The sequence below is a fragment of the Manis pentadactyla genome, chromosome 18 (assembly GCF_030020395.1).
Source record: "Manis pentadactyla isolate mManPen7 chromosome 18, mManPen7.hap1, whole genome shotgun sequence".
Lineage (NCBI taxonomy): Eukaryota > Metazoa > Chordata > Mammalia > Pholidota > Manidae > Manis > Manis pentadactyla.
In genome coordinates, this window is record NC_080036.1 from 22,173,445 (window position 1) to 22,184,058 (window position 10,614).

Here is a 10,614-nt window from a genome sequence, read left to right on the forward strand (position 1 = left end):
GTTAGGAAATCTTCTCAAATCTCCACCACTAACAAAAGGGGAAACCATATTTTCAGCCCAAACCAAAACTATATTGCTATGTTCAAGTGCTTGAAGAGCCTTATGCTACTTCTGAGAAAAGTCATGTCTTTCCTAAAGGTACCCCCATGACTCTCCATGACTGGGCTAATTTCCTTCTGGGAAGAATACAAATGCAAATTTTTAATTTTCTCAAAAGATTATAAGTGAAATGGCTGATGGGTGTGGTTCTTAAAGTATATACGTTTTACAATTTAGTCAATTATATGTGGCTAATTATTCATCTCCCTAGGTTCTTAAAAAGCAACCTAAAGTCAGAATATCTTAATAGAAATAACAAATTCTTTGAAAGAATGTTTCATCAATAAGGAAGTTTGGAACATAGTAGGTTAAGCAAAATCTGTCAAGTTTCTTTGTTTCAGGACTTCCCATTTGACTTAAGGCCCATGTATATTCTAGAATGATCTTGCATTGTTAAATGCTTGTTGGTGGGCTTCTCAACGAAATAGCATCTCATGGAACACAAATTAGCCTCAGGAAATGTCATGAATGTCCTATATTTTCTTAGATTTCTACAGCAAAAGTTTCTCTGAATAAAGTTAATGCTCACCTCTATCCTTACCCCAACCCCTACTAATATCATCCCCACCTGGATTTTAAAGAGATGCATATGACAAACTTCAAACTTTCACTTGAAAAAGTTTCTAAATACTTAGAAAATTATATTTTAAAATTCGGTCTACTATATTACCAAATGTCTTGCATATAAGAACCCACATAATAGATTCTACCTGCAAGCCAATGCTAAGAGAAGTTCACCCCATTTGCAAATGTGTATACTTCTTTTGATGATGAAAGTTGTATGATACAACACACTTTTTTTTTACTGTCGCCGGACCCCCAGGGATTTGTTCGATCTGAGTGCTACTCAGACTCTGTAACGTCAATGTTCTATATTGGTCTCTGAAGCATTTATGTTCACTGGCTTTTTTAAATTGTATTTGTAACAAACAGAAAAAGATGCATGAATACTGGCAGTAGATTGTTGCTTACCATAGGAGAGGGAGACAGGAGGATGGCAAAATAGATCAAGGGGATGAAGGGATACAAACTTCAAATTATAAAATAAATGAGTCATAGGAATGGGCATGCAGCATAGAGAATATACCCAATAATACTCTAAAATCATGGTATGGTAGCAGGGGGTAAATACACTTATGGTGAGCATTTAGTAACATATATAATTATCCAGTCAAATACGTTGTACATCTGAAACCAATATAATGTTGTATATCAACTACAGTCCAAGAAAATAAAAATAAATAAATAAAATTGTATTAGTTCATCTATTTTTGCCTTGCCTTCTTTGTTCTAATATTGCATTCTGCTCAGTTCTTGAAATACTTGAAATTGGAGCAAGAGGGTATGATTGGTAATTCATAAATAAATGAATAAATAATTTATGCAACAGTAAAATTAATTTTCATCATTTTAAAAATTGCCATGGCAAATGAAAACTGCTGTACATATTCTTAAAATATGTGATGTGTGGGATGGACAGTTTATATATTAAAGTGAAGACTCTAGCACATATATGAAAATTCATGTTGAAGGGTCTTGGGAAAGGATAGAGTTTCAGTTACAGTAACAGACTCATGTGGTTATATGCATTATGAAACTATGGGCAAAGCAAAAAAGAAAAAAAAAGAAACCAAAAACCCCCAATGGCTTAAACATGAGCTCCCCATCAAAGTTACAAGGATGTACCAGTTGCAGGTGTGATTTATGATGGGGTTTACTTGTCAGATGGGAAACTTTAAGTGCTGTTTTGCAGAATGAGGCACGAATTATTTATTGGACAACAATTAATGCTTCTCCAGAGCAAATTTAAAGACAAAAAATAAGTAAATTAATCAGAAAGCAAACAAATATGAAGCCAGTGCATGTTTGATCTTGCTCCTCAAAATAAAGCTAAGACTAGATCTTTTTGAGAAATAAGGTATGAATACATAAAAGCAAAATTTGGTCTAGAGATTTCAGTTGTCTTAGAAGAGTGAATTATTATTCGATCCTAATTTCAGGAGTTAGAGCTGCTTTTAGAAGATTAGTGCTATACATCCTGTCAGGAAAGAAGTAGAAATAATCTTGAGAAATCAGATTTATATTAATTTTTAAAAATTCCCATGAGGAAGGGTGCCCTGAAAGACCCAATTTTTTAAGTTCCTATATTTATAAATGGTTGCCTGGGCTCTTCTCCACTATTCTCATACCCAATGATGAAGCCCATTGGAATTCACAGAAGCATTTTTTTAAAGAGAGTTTTACAATATCTGAGAAGCCACATCTTCTTCCCAAAGAACTTACCAAAACTCTGTGTTGTACCAATGACCCTTGAACTGGGGTTGGGACGGGGGGGGTGGTAAGTGCCACCTGAAGACTGTCTGAATGGAGATGCTGGTTTGCAAAGACTGGTTGGGTCTACGAGTGTTCAGCTGGGGGTTGTGAAACAGTCCACTGAGGGGCAGAGCAGTTTCAAAAGCAAAAACTAAAAGCTCTGAAGGATTCCAGACACAAGCAGAGTCTAGCAGTCATGGCAGTCTTCTATTACAAGGGGACAAGATAAATCATGAGAAGGCAAACATGGTCTGGAGAAAGATCAGAGGCAGCATGTGGAGGTTTAACAAAGAGGCTTGATCCCAAGTCATGACTACTGTGTAGACTGCCCTTGGGGACTTTTGATTGATTCTGAACCATTGGTGAGGGAAGGGGTTGTTTGGTTTTGCCCTGAGAAAGAGTAAAACCAAGCCAACTTCAAGAAAGGCCAGAGTCCATTCTTTGGCAGTGTCTGTCCTGAAGTCCGTAAAATCTGTGCTGTGCTCCCCGTGGTCCTCTTCCACCCAGCTCCTCACTCTGCCTCCCATGCTGAAGCACCTCTGCACCAGGTGTGCGTAGACACAGTGCTCCCCAGCTTGGGCGTTTCAGTTTCCTCATCTCTTACTCATCCTCTGACACCTCTACTCCAGAGTCCATCCCAACCTCCCCTGAAATGATGCTTGCTGAGAACAGAACCTCATGGTGCTAAATCCAAATAGCATCATTTAGTTTCTTACTTGGTCTCTCAGGAGCTTTCAGCAATGTTAACAATCTCCTCCTTGAAATCTTATCTGCTTTCGGTATTTTTACCTCTTAGTTTTTCTCCTGCCTCTTTCATTCATTTGCTCTCTGCTCTGCAAGATAAACTCCTCAAATATCATCAAAGGTTGGAGATTCTCGTGTGTTTTCTCTATATATTCTTTCCCCTTTCGTGCAAGTCTTTGATCACCAACAATTACCATCTAAATTTCAATTACTCCTTTATCTATATCGCCAGCTCAACACTGTCTCCTAAGCTGCAGACCAACCACCAACTAAACATGTCCACTTCTCTATTTCAAAGTCACTTCTGAGTCAATATGCCTAAAACGCAAGATGTCCCTCCACAAGCCACATCTTCCTCTCATGTTCCTAGTCTCTACCACCTGCTTCCCCATCCGTGCAGCCTGCACCTGAAACCCGGGTGTCATCCTTGCCACCTGCTGCTCCTCCACCATTCATCCAATCAGGCGAGACCAAGGCCTGTCCGTTCTACCTCTAACATTTTTTTTCTTTTTTAAAAATTTTTTATTAAGGTATGATTGATATACACTCTTATGAAGGATTCTCCTGAAAAAACAATGTGGTTACTACATTCACCCATATTATCAAGTCCCCACCCATACCCCAGTGCAGTCACTGTCCATCAGTGCAGCACGTTGCCAAAGATCCACTATGTCCCTTTTCTGTGCTACACTGTTCTCCCCGTGACCCCCCACACCATGTGTACTAAACATAATACCCCTCAGTCCCCTTCCCCTCCCTCCCCACCCGCCCTCCCACACCCCTCCCCTTTGGGAACCACTAGTTCCTTCTTGGAGTCTGTGAGTCTGCTGCCATTTTGTTCCTTCAGTTTTGCTTCATTGTTATACTCCACAAATGAGGGAAATCATTTGGCAACTTGTCTTTCTCCACCTGGCTTATGTCACTGAGCATAATGTCCTCCAGCTCCATCCATGTTGCTGCAAATGGTAGGATTTGTTTCTTTCTTATGGCTGAATCGTATTCCATTGTGTCTATGCACCACCTCTTCTTCAGCCATTCATCTACAGATGGACACTTCTACCTCTAACATTTTTATGTTAAATCTTTCCGGGGCCTCCACTGTCTCTCTAGTCCAAGCTAATGACTAGTTTACGTAGGTCACTCCAATAGCACCTACCTTACCTCCCTTCTTCCTACTCTTGTTCACCGAACTTCATTACTCAAAACAACACAAATTAAGGATTCTTTAAAACACGAATTTGATTATGCCACTTTCCTGCCTAAGTCACTTCAGTGGTTACTCATTGCTCCTAAAATCAAAATCAAAATCCTTACATAATTCCTAAGGCTCTATGTGATTACTCAACACACAGAATAGGATTTTTCAGGATATTAGGTTGTATGTTAGCACATCAGGCAAAAAATTTTATATAACAAAATTAGTCTTGAAAATTACTTAACCATAGAAAATATGATCTTAATTACATAATACTTATAAGAGGTGGGGGAGGGGAGAAAGAGAATAATATTAAAGTAACTCTTGGGTATTGAACAGTGGTTAATATCAGTGACTTTGGAGTCTGATGATATGGTTCAAAACCTCCTGCTCCCACTTAGAAACTGTGTTATAGGGAAAGTTACTTAACCTTTCTAAGCCTCTATAAAACGAGAGCAATAACAGACTCTAACTGACAGATTTTTTCAGTTTTTTCAATGAATTCATATAGTAAAGCTTAAACTGTACTTCGCAAGGTGCATCTCCAAAAAGGAAAACAAATACATCATATCCCTAAATTCATGACTGCCATATACTAGCTTGAATTCACATTAGAAAATCAGGCCTTCCACCACCATTCGCAGAACACATCATGTATTTTGGAAGTTCAACTCTGTTAAACAAACACAATGGCCCCTATTTAGGGTAATTTGGGGTTTGCCCTGTGATCCTGGCATAATTATTAACAGTGATTCCTTCTATTCCCAAAGGTTGACATGATAAATTATTTGGTTACTCAGCCTTTATTTATCTTCAATGTCCATGTCCATCTCCTCTGTTGAATTAAGAACAAATACTATGCATGCTTTGGTTTTCAAATGTCTGTGTGACATTTTTCAAATATGTATGCATATTTTTGCTTTTTCCAAATGTGTGCCATCTGTTTTTCCTCTCAAATAGCCTTTGATCTTTTTGTGTGTCTATCAGCATCTGTCCCTCCCACCCCATCCTGATCACAAGGAATTCCTAAAAGGGATTCAAGTATTGATACTGAAACTGACACTGATGAGCTCAGGTGAGAGGCTTGTACTCATGTATAAAAGTAAACTGTAAAACTGATTTTTCTAATGATTGAGGGGTGCACTAACTCAACTTCTGGCAGATGAATGTACCTCTCTCTTCTCACTGCATGATTTGGATAAGCCACAAAAGCTACATTTCAAAATACTGAACCTGTGATCTTTTTTCCATAAGAATAATTAACACCTACAAGAATGTGATATGTGGGACACAAATTGGGGGTGGAGAGAATAGGGCAACCTTAAAGACCGAATATTTGCCACAGTGAAGAAACCTGTTTGCTTTGGTTTCAACCAAAATTTCCCAGACTGATCTGTACACACAGCACAGATTTTTTTATTTTTGCATTCTTTGTCCTTCAACTGAGAGACAGTGCAGCGGCATGGAAGAGGTTACAGTAGAGTATTAAAAGCACCAGATCTGGAGCCTGACTCTCTGGCTGGTGTTCTGGCTGAATATCTGGCTCTATTCATGGCTGCATTACTTATTAGCTGGGTGATTTGGGAAAGGTTACTTTAACTATCGGCTTCCTCACTAATAAAGGAGAAAAGCAATAGCATCTATTTCATATTGTGGTCATAAAAATTAAACAGAAATAGAAAGTCTTATTTAATAAGTCACAAGAGCTAGTTAGTCATTAGAAGGAAAATATATGGGCTTCCCCACTTTATGCCATATACAAAACATTGGGGTTAAAGATTAAATACAGAGACAGGAACAACTACAACTATAATAACAAAAATCTGAGAAGAAAATCCAGAAGCCTGCCTGTACAGTTTATGGGTGGGACACTTGACAAAGGCAAGAAACCTAGACACCATAGAAGAAATTACAGGGTTTTTTTTTACTATTTCGAAAGCTGGAAACATTTTTGTTCATAAATGTATATCAATATACAAATGATAGAGTTGAAAAAAATATTTCGGTGCCAATGACAGATAAAGAATTCATGTCTATGTAATGCAAAAAGCTTTTACAAACTGAGAAGCAAAAAAACAACAACTGAAATAGACCACTTGGCAAAGAAAATAACTAGCAGGTCACAGAAGGGTGAATCCACATGGTGATTATATAAAAAGATGTATACAGTCATTAAAGAACAAGAAAATGCTACTTTAACAGTGAAATAACTGTTACACTCTTCAGATTGAGAAATTTTATTTTTAAAAAGTTAACATTTACTGTTGGTGAATACATGGAGGGAATCATGCTCTCATACTTTTGAGGTTGAAATAAAAATTATGTAGACTTTTTGGAAAAGCAACCAAGAAAATTCTATAAAAAGTAAAAATCTGTTGTTTGACCTAGACATCTCACTCCTTAGTTATCTCTTCTAGAGAAGCCAAAACACCGATATGTTTATACCCATCAACACACACATAGCGGCAGAGGAATAGAAACAGTTAAATTAATTATGGTCCTTTGTATCATAAAAGTGTTACACAGCCATTGTGAAGAATGAATTAGAGCCAAACCAACTCACCCCAAAGGATTTCTACAAGACACTGTTGAATGAAATGGTCATAGCGAGAAAGACCTTTTTCAGCAAATGACTATTATGTTATCTATTTAAGATAACAAGAAATGACATCCTATCACCACCCCAATCCTGTCTTAGAAGTAGATAAGCTGCTCTGCATTCATGACCAACTCTTTAGAAACAAATTAGTCATTGCTCCTCTTCATGGAGAAGATCTTGATGCTTCTCCAATAATCAAGGTAAGAGATAAATTCCGTTTGGGTTGCTCTTTTTGGGGAAACTACGGAGCTGGCTTCTTTGTTTCCCTTGTGAGAGGCATTTGAAAAAGCAGGCACTGCAGCTTATATCACAGACAAATAAAGCATTATTATCCTGCATATATTCAGAGCTTCCATAGCAGACAGGAAAAAGCAAAAGCTTTATTTTTTTCAATGGTTTATAGGCAAGAGTAAATGTTCATGGGTAAAAAGTGTACAGAAATATGCTCAACTTCACTCCGGGGATTTGTCTTGTACAAACTTCAATAAGGTGGAAGGAACTGTGTTTCCAAAAGTTCCCTTAGCTACACAGCTCCAGGTAACTGGGCACCAGGAAATACGGCACATGGGGCTTGGGGACAGGAGACAAGCAGGAGCCATATGCCTTTGATACTCAGAAGATCGGTGCCCAGCAATATAAAATGATGCCGCTGCTCACATGGACTGTCTCTCTGTTGGTTTACCTTGTGGTGGGTCTACAGCCAGGCTGCAGCAACCCCTCTCCTGCCAGATCTCTGCCTTTGCCTTCTCACCCTCCTGGGTCAGATGCATTTTACCTGTGAAAGGGAAATAGTTTCTCTTTCAGCTAACTCACCACCTGAAAGTCAGAGGCTTAGAAGAACTAAGAGACCAGTTCAGTTTCCAGTCCAGCCTCATGGATTCTGGCTCATCTTCCCAGGTTCCTGCTTATCTTTGCTTCCCCTAACTCATGCTCTTTATGTTCTAAACTGCCTGATTTTAGGTTCCAGCTACATACACAGAAACAACAGCCATATATAATTTGTTTCACCAACTCTCACAATTGCACTATTATACATGTTTCCTAGTGGTTCTGATTTTTAGACTGAACTCAGATTGATGCCTTACTTAAAATAAAAGAAAGGCATATTAAAACTTCTAATAAAAATAGAATTAGGGAATATCCAGTTTGATCACATGTTTTTATTTGATCTAAAAGCTGTGGGAATACAAGCCCGATCATATATTGTTAAGGGAACTAAAAAATACTAATACCTAAGGAAAAGAATTTGATTAACATTGAATGAAACTGAATATAAATTTACTCTCAGATCACAAAATACTACTTCTTGAATCTATCCCAAAGATGCACTGGCAAAAATGTAAAATGGTGCAGGCACAAGCCTATTCACTGAATAGACACAAGCCTATTCATTTGTATGTTCACTGAGGCAACACTGGCACTAACTGAGAGTCAGACCTGTAGCCAGAGTGATCAGGAATATAATAAAGAAGACAACAATTACCAATCTTATGAATGAGAGGATTGATTGACATACATACACATAATCGATATTAAAAGGTTAATAAGAAAATGTTATGAACAACTGTATGACAATAAATTCAACAACTTAGATGTAAATGAAAAAACATACTCGAAAGACACAAACTATATAAGCTCACTTCAAAAAGACCTAAATAACCTGAATAGCTCTATATCAGTGATTCTCAATCAGGGACAATTTTGCCCAGCAAGGGACATTTGGCCATTTCTGGATTCATTTTTGATTTTCATAACTTGGTTGGGGGACTACTGGCATTTAGTGAACAGAAGATAGAGAGTCTGGTAGCCACCCTACAATGCAGGATACAGGTCCCCCAAACTGAATGTTTGAGGCTAACATCTGAAATAAGACAAGTATGTCTACTCTCACCACTTCTACTTAGCAATGCAATAAGGTCACATAAACAAGTGAACAAATTTATACATACGTGAATACCAAAAGACATCAAGACCAGAAAGGAAAACATAAAATTTCATTCACAGATGACATGATTCTCTACGAATAAAATTCTATAGGGTCTAGGAAAAAGCTTCTAAAACTAATAAGCGAATTTAGAAAGTTTGCAGGATAGAAGGTTAACATATATAAATCAGTGGCATTTTTTTATATTGGTAACAAACAATCAGATATGGAAAACATTTTTTAAATTACCACATTTGTAGTATTAGAATATGTGAAATACTTAGAGATAAATTTAACAAAGCATAAGAGTCTTCTAAACTGAAAACCTCAAAACAGTACTGAGAGAAATTAGAAAAGGTGTAAATAAATACAGACATATTTTTTTTTTGGGAAAAGACAAATTCACTATAAATCAGGAATTCAATAGTCATAAGAATTCACTAAACAAAAATTTATGTTTTATTCCTAGGAAGTTTATTAAACAAAGGACCAAAATCAACCAAAGAAACTGAAGAAGAACATAGTAAAAGGACTATAACAGTCCAATTTAAAGACTTACTAAAAAGGTGCAGTAAGTCTGATATTGGCATGAAGGTAAACAAATAGATCAGTGGAGCCTAGTAGAGAGTGCAGGGCTAACTTCACACTGAAATGGTTAATTGATTTTCAACACAGATGCAAAGATAAGTCATTAGAGAAACAATAGGCTTTTCAACAAATGATGATTTAAAATTGGATATATATACAAAAAGAGAGAAAAGAGCTTCAATTTGTACTTCACTCCTAAAGAAAAATTAACTCAAAATGTATCATTGACCTCAATGTAAAACTTAAAAATAGGATTTCTAGATAGGAGAAAGCATTCGTAATCTTGGACTAGGCAAGATTTCTTAGATATGTCAAAAGCATGACTGAAAATAAATTAGGCCTTATTCAGAACTTCAACTCTTCAAAAGACAGTTAAGAAGTAAAAATGAGCCACAGAGTGGAAAAAAAATATTTGCAAATCACATATCTAATAAAAGATGTCCAGTATATATAAAGAACTCTCAAGATGTAATTATAAGGAAAAAAATTTAATTTGCAGAATATTTGAGTAGGTCCTTCCCCAAAAATATAGACAGGTGACAAACACATGAAAAGGTGCTTAGTCACAAATTATTAGAGAAATACAAATTAAAACCACAATGTGATGTCATTTAGAACATGTCAAATTAACATCACTGAATATACAAAGTGTTTGCAAGAATATGGAGCAACTGGAACTTTTATTCTATAAAATTGGGAATATAAGATGTTACAACCACATTGGAAAACAGTTCAAACATAAACCTACCCTGAGACCCAGCCACATCACCTTTAGGCGTTTATCCAAGAAAGATGAAAGTAAATCTCCATACAAAGACTTGTAAATAAATGTTCATAGCAGCTTCATTTTTTAATAGCCAAAACCTAGAAACAAACCAAACGTTTATGAGCAAATGAATGGATAAACAGATTGTGGTATATCCATGTAAGGGAATACTACTCAGCAATAAGAAAGAACTGCTTTTACATGCAACTTGGATGAATCTCAACATAATTATGCTGGCAAAGCAAATGAGACAAGGCAAAGAGTACACAGATTTAATGAAATCACTATCAAAATTCCAGCAAACTTCTTTGCATAAATGGAAAAACTAACACTGAAATGCATTGGTATTGCAAGGGATCCCCAGATAGCCAAAACAATCTTGAAAA